Consider the following 12,002-nt stretch of genomic DNA (forward strand, 5'->3'; position numbering starts at 1 on the left):
CTTTAGGGCCCTGAATTCTGGGTAGACTCTCAGTAGATGCACATAGTTACGTGTGTATTTTCTTGTCTTGTTTGAGACAAGGTATTGCTCTATTTTCCTGGCTAGAGTGCAGTGGTGTGATCACAGCTGACTACAGCCTCAACCTCCCCAGGCTCAGATGATCCTCCTGCCTCCTGAGTCGCGGGATCACCGCACCTGGCTAATTATTTTATTTTACACACACACACACACACACACACACACACACACACACACACACACACACACATATACACACACATATATATATTTTCAAGCTCTTTGGCATCCTTGGTTTTTAAGCCTGTGATAGGAAGTAGTCCTGAGTCTAACTGCTCCTCCAGGAAGGCTGCGTGCCCGTGGCTGCTGCTGCCACCTTGTGGCCGTGAGAGGACACAGCCAAGACAGTGAGGCCAGAGGACCAGAGGAGAGTCACTCCCTCTGAAATAGCCAACCTCTGTATGTACCACATGCCTTCACTATCTTGAAACCTCTTGTTCTCTGAGATGGGAAACTCCCTTGTTCCTGAAACAATTTTAGGTCGGGCTTCCTCGGACGTACGAAATCTTCTGTTTCAAGTTTGCCCTGAAGACCTGAATGACTTTTTTTTTTTTTTGAGGCGGATTACAGGTGCACACCACCATGCCCAGCTAGTTATTGCATTATTAATAGAGATGAGGTTTCACCATGTTGACCAGGCTGGTCTCGAACTCCTGGCCCTATGTGATTTGCCTGCCTTGGCCTCCCAAAGTGCTGGGATGACAGGCCTGAACCACCGCACCCGGCCCTCAGTGACTTTTCTATGCATTGTGTTTGTTTCCAGGTGTTTGTGGATTAGTGACACTATTTTCCAAGTGAAGACACTGAAGTCTCAAGACAAGACTTTAAAAAGAGATCATAGGTTGAAATGTGATAAAAGTGTCATTCATGAAATTAGCAGAGATCATCAGCACTGTAAAAAAGCAGATGTCAAAAACAGACAAGACCTAGTGAAAATACACTGGCACCCACACACTCTTAGAAAAATAAGCCTTCTGATTAGGACTGTGTGCTGTTATCATTTCTATTTTGTAAAATTGTTAATTTTTATGTAAATGCTAGCCATTTTCAGTTTTACTTAGTAAAAAAAAACTTAGATTTTGTAACTGCAAACTTCAGACTCTGTGACTGATGTTTGCCAACAGGACCAATGGATACAAATGTCATGTCATACCTTTATACTATAATTAAGCATTGCTTCAAAGAGAATCACTTAGCAGACACTCAATAAATAACTTTTGTTATATAAAAATCACTGTAGCTCACCCCTGTAATCCCAGCACTTTGGGAGGCCTAGGTGGGATGATTGCCTAAATCAGAGACTTCAAGACCAGCCTGGGCAACATAGGGAAACCTCCATCTCTAAAAAATGTTAAAAATTAGCCAGACATGGTGGCACAGGCTTGTAGTCCCAGCTACTGAGGAGGCTGAGGTGGGAGGATTGCTTGAACTTGGGAGGTTGAGGCTACAGTGAGCCATGATCATGCCATGGCACTCCAGCCTGGGTGACAGAGCAAGACCTTGTATCTAAAAAAAAAAAAAAAATCAAAAGTAAACAAAACAAAATACTAGATGGAAGAAGACAATCTCTGAGAGACTTAAACATTTAAGCATGATATAAGTATCAGACCACAAAAGTAAGCAATCCCAGCAATGATTTACCTATGTTGAAATAATCGTACTCATAGCTGCAAAACCATGCAAGAGTTTTGGGTATTGCAGCAGAGACGGCTAATTGTATACCATGAGTCCTCTCGTGTGATAGAGTCTCTGCCCAGCCAAAGGCTACATTTCCTAGCACCTCCCCGTCTCCTAGTGGGGCCATGTGACTGATGCTTGCAGTTGGAATGATGCATCTCACTTTTGGCCAAGGCAGTTAAGAAATGGGTGTGTTTCTCCACATGTTCCCTTCGCCTGGGAGCCGGCAAGGTGTTAAGAACTTGAGACCCTAGAGAATGAAGCCACTAGATAGAAGGGGCCTGGCTTCCTGAATCACTTCTGATGGAGGCCTGACTACCAACAAGAAACACCTACATGGGACTGCTAAAGGAGTACAAAATAATCCCAGTGGAGTGGGAGCATGAAAAAAGTTGAAAAAGAAAGACAAAAACAGATGAATAAAAAAATTTTTTTTAATTCCATTTTGTGGTCTCTGAAAACTACAGCTAATATTAACATAGATACTAAGATATTTTGAAGCACCAAACCTCTAAGTAGGCATCAGAAACATTTTTTGGCCTTAGGAGAAAAAAAGAGCAAGTTCCATGTTTACTATTGTATTTTATTCCCATGCCTAGCCCAGCAGCAGGTAGTGATTATGTGATGAATAATCGAATGGATGGTAAATAAACAAATTAGCAGATGAATGCATGAATGAATGGATGGATAAATTAGGAGTTCACATAAAAGTTGTCTTAGACCAGGTGCGGTGGCACATGCCTGTAATCCCAGAACTTTGGGAGGCCGAGGCGGGCGGATCACAAGGTCAAGAGACTGAGACCATCCTGACCAAAATGGTGAAACCCCGTCTCTACTAAAATTACAAAGATTAGCTGGGTGTGGTTGTGCACCTGTAGTCCCAGCTACTCGGGAGGCTGAGGCAGGAGAATTGCTTAAACCCAGCAGGCGGAGGTTGCAGTGAGCTGAGATTATGGCACTGCACTCCAGCCTGGTGACTGGAGTGAGATTCTGTCTCAAAACATAAATAAATAAATACAAGTTGTCTTGGATGGATAAATTAGGAGTTCACAGAAAAGTTGTCTTAGTCCATTTTCTGTTGCTCTAAATGAAATACCACAGATGGGGTAATTTATTTGGCTCATGGGTTCCGGAGGCTGGGAAGTCCAAGAGCATCGAACTAGCATCTGGTAAGGCTCATCCCATGGCCGAAGCCAGAGACCAAAGGCATCCCCATGGCAAGCAAGCCCATGAAACAGAGTGGGGAATTGGGGCCAAACTTATCCTTGTATCAGGAGTTCACTCCCTCTGAAACTAAGCCACTCCCATAATAATGGCCTTACTTAATCCATTCAAAGGCCCCACCTGTCAACGTGTTCACAATGGCAATGACATTTCAACATGAGTTTAGAAGAGGACATTCAAACTATAGCAAAAACTACAATAGCTCAAATAAAATAATACTAAACATCTGTGGGAAAAGTTCTACAGATTAACTAGTATTTATTTTTGTATATTTTAGGTAAAGAGAGAACTAGAGAAAGCTGCCTTAAAAGGTAGCGAGTTTTCCTGGAGATATTACAGACCAGGCAACAACTTGGCAGGGGTATAAGATGTGACAGAGAAGGTTCAAGCTGGGAAAGATGGTTGGACTCGTTTTGCCTTGATAGTCCCTGATCTTTTAAATAAAGTGATTAGAGATACTAGTTAAGGATTCTATCTTTAGCAATTTTAATAGTGAGTGCTATTTTTAGTTTTCAAAATTATTATTTTAAGAAGTAAAAACAGGCCGGGCGCGGTGGCTCAAGCCTGTAATCCCAGCACTTTGGGAGGCCGAGGCGGGTGGATCACGAGGTCGAGAGATCGAGACCATCCTGGTCAACATTGGGAAACCCCGTCTCTACTAATACAAAAAAATTAGCAGGGCACGGTGGCGCGTGCCTGTAATCCCAGCTACTCAGGAGGCTGAGGCAGGAGAATTGCCTGAACCCAGGAGGCGGAGGTTGCGGTGAGCCGAGATCACGCCATTGCACTCCAGCCTGGGTAACAAGAGCGAGACTCCGTCTCAAAAAAAAAAAAAAAAAAAAAAGAAGTAAAAACATGAGATGAAAAATCCATACTCTAAATGGTTTCAGTTCACATACCAAACAAATCATCATAAATTGAGTACATTTAATTATAGGCAAGATTCGCTACAGGAAATCATCAACCACTGAAGGTCAGGCCTTGCAACCCTGAACACATACAGTGACAATAATGACAGTACTAAAAATGCTTGCTTTTGATATCAGTTAAAAAAAAAAACAGATTCTGTATGAAAAATTTCACAGTGCAAAGATGTACACTGGCATTTGTTCATTTTCTTAAAAGTAGAATGCTAAAATTTTTTTTTTCTTCTTTTTACTCTTCCAGCCTAATACTCTTGACTGAATAGAATGCTAAATTTTATTTCTCTTAATAAGACTGAAAGATAGAGTAGGAAGTCAGCTTGGACAAATAAAACAACATGAAGTGGACAGATTATATAGTTTTCTGGGCCAGGTGCAGTAGCCCATACCTGTAATCCCAGCAGTTTGGTAGGCCAAGGTAGGCAGATCACCCGAGCTCAGGAGTTTGAGACCAGCCTGACCAACATGGTGAAACCCTGTCTCTAGTACAATTACAAAAATTTGCCAGGCGTGGTGGCATATGCCGTGATCCCAGCTACTTAGGAGGCTGAGGCACAAGAATTGCTTGAACCCAGGAGGCAGAGGGTGCAGTGAACTGAGATTGTGCCAGTGCACTCCAGCCTGGGCAACAGAGCGAGACTCCATCTCAAGAAAATAATAATACTAAGAATAGTTTTCCTAGAAATGATTCTATTTTAGAAAAAAAAAACTATCCACTTATCTATAGATATATCTATCTATATAATATATATTTAACATAAATAGTACATACTTTCTCCCAACCTTTCTGTAGTCCTGAGCAATAGAAAAGATGCGATGGAGTCGACTAGTTGCCTGGCAACCTGAAATTAGTGGGACATCTCCCCTTTCATTGACTTGATTTTAAATCACGCTCTTCAAGGGTGAGTATGAGATAAATGACGAAAATGTAAAAGCTCAGGATGTCAGCACGGTGCAGCGAGATTCAGGAACAAGCTGCATATGTGGTCCACATGTTAGGGTATTGTGGTTTATTTGGAAAATAATTTTAGTCCAGAATCCTCTATCTTTTTCCTGTGATGATTAAAATTATTTAAAATTCTTTTTGCTGAGAGTGTCTGAGTAATTTAAAAAAAAAAGTATATATATATATACAGTACAGATGATATATAGTACAGATATACACATATATACAGATATATATAGTACAGATAATAAAATGCTGCTAGTAACTCTATATATAGTTGTACATAAATATATACACATATGTACATATACATATATATGCATAGTCATATAAGTTCTTTGTAGACTTTTTGTTTTATATGGAAACATAAGGGTAAATTTGAGGTCTGAGGCCAAGAAAGCTTCATAAACTCTTTTACACGATGGTACAAAAAGAAGAGAAACATAAAGAGACTGTTTGCAACCTCCAAATATAGAAGTTTATAAATTAGAAATGTATACTTTTTTTCTTTTTACCAATACAACATAAATGCATATAAATGCATTATTTCTCTAGTGGAAATTAAATCTGAAATCCAAAACAAATTCATTTATTCCAATGTACTGCTTCCAAGGGGGGAGAAATATGTGTGTGTGTGTGTGTATACATATATACATATTTTACATATATGTTGGAAATATATATATGAAATAGCTGTTTGATGCTGCAAAGAAAAATTAGCACTGAGACAAAAGATCTTTCAGCAACGCAATTTTTACTTCCTGGACTGCAGGAAGGGTACCCTCACTAGCCATCTTGCCACGAGAATACAAAGAACAAAGGAAAACACACACATTTATTTCTTATGCATTTGGGGTTGTCCTTACTGCTGTATCTGATCTCCGTTGGCTGGAGCCAGACCTCACAATCTAAACTAAAATTGGCTAACAGCTTAAAACTTTTCTAAACAGGTAAAAGCAATGGAGAGCTGGGACATGCCTGTGAGCACATCCAGCACAGATATCTTGGTTAAAGTACAAGGACATAGAGTGGACTACGTGCCTGTAAGCGTGGCATATTTAAAGCTACATAGGATAGGGCTTAGCAATGTTATTAGCACACTTATTCTTTTTTTTTTTTTTTTTTTTTTTTTTTTTTTTTTTTTTGAGACGGAGTTTTGCTCTCGTTACCCAGGCTGGAGTGCAATGGCGCGATCTCGGCTCACCGCAACCTCCGTCTCCTGGGTTCAGGCAATTCTCCTGCCTCAGCCTCCTGAGTAGCTGGGATTACAGGCACGCGCCACCATGCCCAGCTAATTTTCTGTATTAGTAGAGACGGGGTTTCACCATGTTGACCAGGATGGTCTCGATCTCTTGACCTCGTGATCCACCCGCCTCGGCCTCCCAAAGTGCTGGGATTACAGGCTTGAGCCACCGCGCCCGGCCAGCACACTTATTCTTTAACAAGAAAAGAAACTTTAAAAAGGAACTTTTCTACTTCCTATATGTGTGTGTGTGTGTGTGTGTGTGTGTGTGTGTGTGTGTGTGTGTGTGTGTGTGTGTGTGTATATATATATGAATGACAGAGCTAAGGACAAATTCTAGAGATATGGAAGGTACGGATCCCCCAGGGATCTTATCTATGCTTTTTTTTTAGACAGAGTCTCACTATGTTGCCCAGGCTGGAGCAGCAGCTATTCATTTCGCCTTACAGTCTGGAACTGCTCGGCTGAAGCTTTCCTCCCACTTTAGCTTCCCAAGTAGCTGAGACTGCAGGCAAGCTGTGCTGTGTCTGTGCTTTTAAACTCTTGCTCAGAGCTCCCCCTACTGGAATAACGCCTTCAGTACCATGTCACATCAGACTGCATCACTATTCAAAATTTTAATACGTGTAACACAGTGTTGCAGATTCACGACACCACAAATTCCTTTGTTGTGGCAGGGAAAAGATTTGACATTAACTGCTGATTTTTAAAAAAAAAACATATCACGTCTTTCATTTACCTTATAATTGATCCGTACATTGAGATTTGCCTTAACATTTACATGGGGCTTGTGACCTGCCTAGCACTATTGTAAGTGTTTAATTATAACTATTCACTTGACCCTACAACAACCATATAAAGGAGGTACTGTTAATCTTCATTTCACAGGTGAGGAAGTGAAATACAGAAATGAATTATTTTAAAAACTTGCCCAATGTCACGCAGCTGGTAAATGACAGAGTTTGAGCCACGGTAGTCTGACTCCAGACTTCAGAGCTCCTAATCACAGGTTATGCTGTCACAGACTTAGAGTAACCAAAAAAATGTCACCGTGTGTATTGAACACATTCTAAAGTGTTAAGAGTCAATGATGTCGAGATGATCTTTTAAAGTAGCTTTTGTTGTTGTTATTGAGATATAATTAACATATAATAAAATGAACAAATCAAGTGTTTAGCTGAATGATTTTCACAAATGTATCCATGTGCGCAAATACCACTCACAATAAAATTAGTTTATTTCTCATCCTGGCCAACATGGTGAATCCCTGTCTTTACTAAAAATACAAAAATTACCCGGGCGCGGTGGCGCGTGCCTGTAGTCCCAGCTACTCGGGAGGCTGAGACAGGAGAATCGCTTGAACTCAGGAGGCGGAGGTTGCAGTGAGCCGAGATCGCGCCACTGCACTCCAGCCTGGAGCCAGAGCAAGACTCTATCTCAAAAAAGAAAAAAAGAAAAGAAAAAGTTTATTTCCACTAGTCCAGGAAGTTGCTCTATTGCAATCAAACCTCAACCCTCTCCCTGCATCCCCACCTCTGAAAACTACAGTTTTAATTTCCATTACCATAACTTATTTTTGTCTGTTTCTTGACTTCATATGAATTATACGGTACATATACTTTTGTATCTGGCTTCATTTTCTCACTATAATGTTTTTGACATGCATCCATATGTTAATTCAACTTATTAAATTTGCATATTTGCTTCTGCAATTCTTCTGTTGACGGACTTTTTTTTTTTTTGGACAGAATCTTGCTCTTTCGCCCAAGCCGGAGTAAGTGACGCAATCTCAACTCACTGCAACCTCCGACTCACTGGTACTAGCAATTCTCCTGTCTCAACCTCCCAAGTAGCTTGGACTACAGGTGCACACCACCACGCCCAGCTAATTTTTGTATTTTTAGTAAAGACAGGGTTGCACCACATTGGTCAGGGGCTGGTCTCAAACTCCTGACCTCAGGTGATCCACCCACCTTGGCCTCCCTAAGTGTTGGGATCACAGGCGTGAGCCACCACACCCAGCCAATGGACGTTTAAGATGTTGCTAGTTTTTCGCTATTATGAATAATACTGCCATGAACATTATTGTACAGGTTCTTTGTAGATTTTTTTAATTTTAATTTTAATTTTAATTTTTTATTTTGAGACAGAGTCTCACTCTGTCACCCAGTCTGGTGTGCAATAGCATGGTCTTGGCTCACTGCGGCCTCAATCTCCTGGGCTCAAGCAATCCTCCCACCTCAGCCCCCCAAGTAGCTGGGATTATAGGTGCTCACCACCGTACCCAGCTAATTTTTTTGTATTTTTTGTGTAGACGGGGGTCTTGCCATGTTGCCCAGGCTGGTCTCAAACTCTTGAGCTCAAGGGATCCACCCACTTTGGCCTCCCAAACAGCCAGGATTACAGGCGTGAGCCACCAGGCCCAGCAACCTGTGTCTTCATTTCTCCTGAGGTAATACCCAGGGGAGGAATTGTGGGGCCATTGAATAGACCACCATTTAACTTTATAAGAACCGTCAAATAGTTCTCCAAAGCGGATGCACCACTTACACAACCAGCAATGTATGAGTCTCAGCTGTGCCACCTTCTCCTCACACTGGGTACCGTCAGTCTTTTTGCTTTCAGCCATTCCAGCTAGTGTAAAACGGAATCGCAGTGATTTTAATTTGGATTTCTCTAATGACTAATGATGTCGAGCAACATTTTACGTACTAGTTGGCCATCTGAATATTTTCTCTTGTTAAACGTTGAAATCTCTTGCTCATTTTATTATTTTTGTTTGGTTTTTTGCTCATTTTAAAATTTGGATCGACTTTTTGCTGATTTGTGGAGTACTTCATATTCTGAATATGAGTCATTTATCAGATATACATATTGCTAATATTTTTCCTAATTGGTGACATAATTTTTTTTTAAATGGCATCTACTGATTAGAAGAAATGTTAGCCTTATATTCAGTTTATTAATTTTTAATTTTATAGTTCTGCCTATCTCAATGCTGTAGAGATATTCTACAATATTCTCTTCCTTTAAGTCAGTGATCCATCGCAACCTAATATATAAAGAGAGGTAAACACCTGTTTAAGATTTTCCTTTCCTTATGGTCTTGGCCTGGCACTTCTGTCAAAACTCAACTGAACATATATGTATGGATCTATTTCCTAGGTATTTGATATTTTTAATGCTATGGAAATTATATTGTTAAAACTTTATTTTCCAGGACCAGACATGGTGGCTCACGCCTGTGATATCAACCAACACTTCAGGAGGCCAAGGCGGGTGGATCATGAGGTCAGGAGTTTGAGACCAGCCTGGCCAACATCGTGAAACCCAGTCTCTACTAAAAATACAAAAAATGAGTGGGGCATAGTGGCAGGCGTCTGTAATTCCAGCTGCTGGGGAGGGTGAGGCACATCACTTGAACCTGGGGGGCAGATGTTGCAGTGAGCCAAGATCGCGCCACTGCACTCCAGCCTGGACAATAGAGCGATGATCTAAAGGAGGTACTGTTTACAAAACAAAACAAAACCACTTCATTTTCCAATCGATTTTTTATTGTTAGTATATAGAAAAATGATTTTTGTAATAGAGTCTTGCTCTGTCATGCAGGTTAAAGTACAGAAGCGCAATCTCAGCTCACTGCAAACTCCACCTCCAGGTTCAAGTGATTCTTGTGCCTCAGCTTCCCAAGTAGCTGGGATTACAGGAGTGCTCCACCGTGCCCAGCTAATCTTTGTAATTTTGTAGAGATGGGGTTTCACCACGTTGGCCAGGTTGGTGTCAAACTCCTGATACACATACAAAACCAAACTAAAAAACCACAAAACTGTAGATGAGCTAGATCTGGGCTTTCTTGCAGCTTTAGTTAGACTTTGAGTGATGGTTGATGTTTTGAGCTGGAATTAAGACTTCCCTTTTGACAGGGCTTTGTATCTGAGCACCAGTGAGACTCCACCAATCTCCTCCCGCTTTGCAACCCACTTCCTGACTCCCTGAACTGCGGGATATCTCTCTGTGCTTTATAGTTCAAGCATAATAGCCCTGATTCTTGGGTTGCTGAAGGGTTCTTTCTTTTTTTCCCTCCTCAAATCCTGTTCTTGGCTTTCTGTGGTTGGGGGACGTCTTTCCAGCCTGCTGCCAGTATCCTCATTTTCAGAAGGCCACTGAAGTGTACTTCGTGGAGGCCAGGACTCGATCAGAGGGACTGCTTTCTGCCCTCCCACTCTGTCCCCAGCCTCAAGGATCACAGAAGTACGCTAGGTCAAGGCCCAGATGGATCCCTTTGTTCAGTGAGATTTTTCCTCCAGGCCTCGTGCCCTGCCCCCACCCTCCCGCATGCTGCCCTCGTACACTTTGGTGAATGCCTGTGGAGAAGAACTGGTAGGTGGTGACCGGAGACGTGCTTGGTGACTGGAGCTCAATGCATGGTGCCAGCTCACACGTAGCCATCAAAAGTCTGTTAAAGGATGTGAAGACATGATTTCCCCACGTCTCTGTCTGCGGCTGCCTCTTCCTCCCCTGGCCACTCTGCCGGCAATGAAAGTGGCAGTCGACGTTTTGTGTCCTAGGAAGGACTCCTCGCTTCTGGAATTTAGTCCTCCAGGTTTCTTTGTGAACTCAGCTTTCTGTTGAGTTCATAGAACAGTGATTTTACACTTTATCTGGCTTACTCTTGTTGTTGGAGTGAGAGCAATGTCACACAACTTTTACTCTATGAAACTGACGTTTAAATTTTTGTTTTGTTTTGTTTTTGAGACAGGTCTAGCTCTGTCACCCAGGCTGGAGTGCAGTGGTGCGATCACAGCTCACTGGAGCCTCAACCTCCCAGGCTCAATTTATCCTCCCACCTCAGCCTCCCGAGTAGCTGCGACTACAGGCACATACCACGACACCCAGCTAAATTTTGTATATATATTTTGGTAGAGACGGGAGTTCGCCATGTTGTCCAGGCTGGTCAAATGATCCATGTACCTCAGTCTCCCAGAGTGCTAGGATTACAGGCATGAGTCATTGTGCCCTGCCTAAAATTTTTCTTTTTCGAAACAGAGTCTCGCTCTGTCACCCAAGCTGAAGTACAGTGGCGTGATCTTGGCTCACCACAAACTCCGCCTCCCGGGTTCAAGCGATTCTCCTGCCTATGCCTCCCGTATAGCTGGGATTACAGGTGCCCGCCACCATGCCTGGCTAATTTTGTATTTTTAGTAGAGATGGGGTTTCTCCATGTTGGTCAGGCTGGTCTTGAACTCCTGACCTAAGTTCGCTCCCTACCACACACTAACTTCCAAACTTATAAGTGCTACTATTCTTTTCTCCTGGAAAGCAAACCATATATCCTAGTGCCAGTGGATTTCTGCACCTACATGAAAGTAACACATCTTTCTCCTTAACCCTTCTCTTGCTTGTCTGGTGAATGGGTTCACCATTCCTCTCTCCCTCCTCCCAAATATAATCACTTACCAACTCCTGCCAACCCAAACTCCTAGATACCTTTGTTTTACTCTTTAAAAAAACAAAACAAAAAACTTTATGGCAACATCAATAGTGGAGATCACCTCATTTTTCACTTGGTATGTTGAGACAACTTCTTTTTTATTTTTTGAGATGGAGTCTCTCTCTGTCACCCAAGCTGGAGTGCAGTGGCATGATCTTGGCTCACTGCAACCTCCGCCTCCCAGGTTCAAGCGATTCTCCTGCCTCAGCCTCCTGAGTAGCTGGGACTGCAGGTGCATGCCACCATGCCTGGCTAATTTTTGTACTTTTAGTAGAGACGGGTTTTACCATGCTGGCCCGGCTGGTCTCGAAATCCTGACCTCATGGTCCACCCACCTCAGGCTCCCAAAGTGCTAGGATTACAGGTGTGAGTCTCCATGCCTGGCTTCTTAATGAACTCTGCTTCTGGTCTACCCCGACT

The sequence above is a fragment of the Aotus nancymaae genome, unplaced genomic scaffold (genome assembly GCF_030222135.1).
Source record: "Aotus nancymaae isolate 86718 unplaced genomic scaffold, 86718_ANA_hifiasm-v0.15.2.pri h1tg000040l, whole genome shotgun sequence".
Classification (NCBI taxonomy): Eukaryota; Metazoa; Chordata; class Mammalia; order Primates; family Aotidae; genus Aotus; species Aotus nancymaae.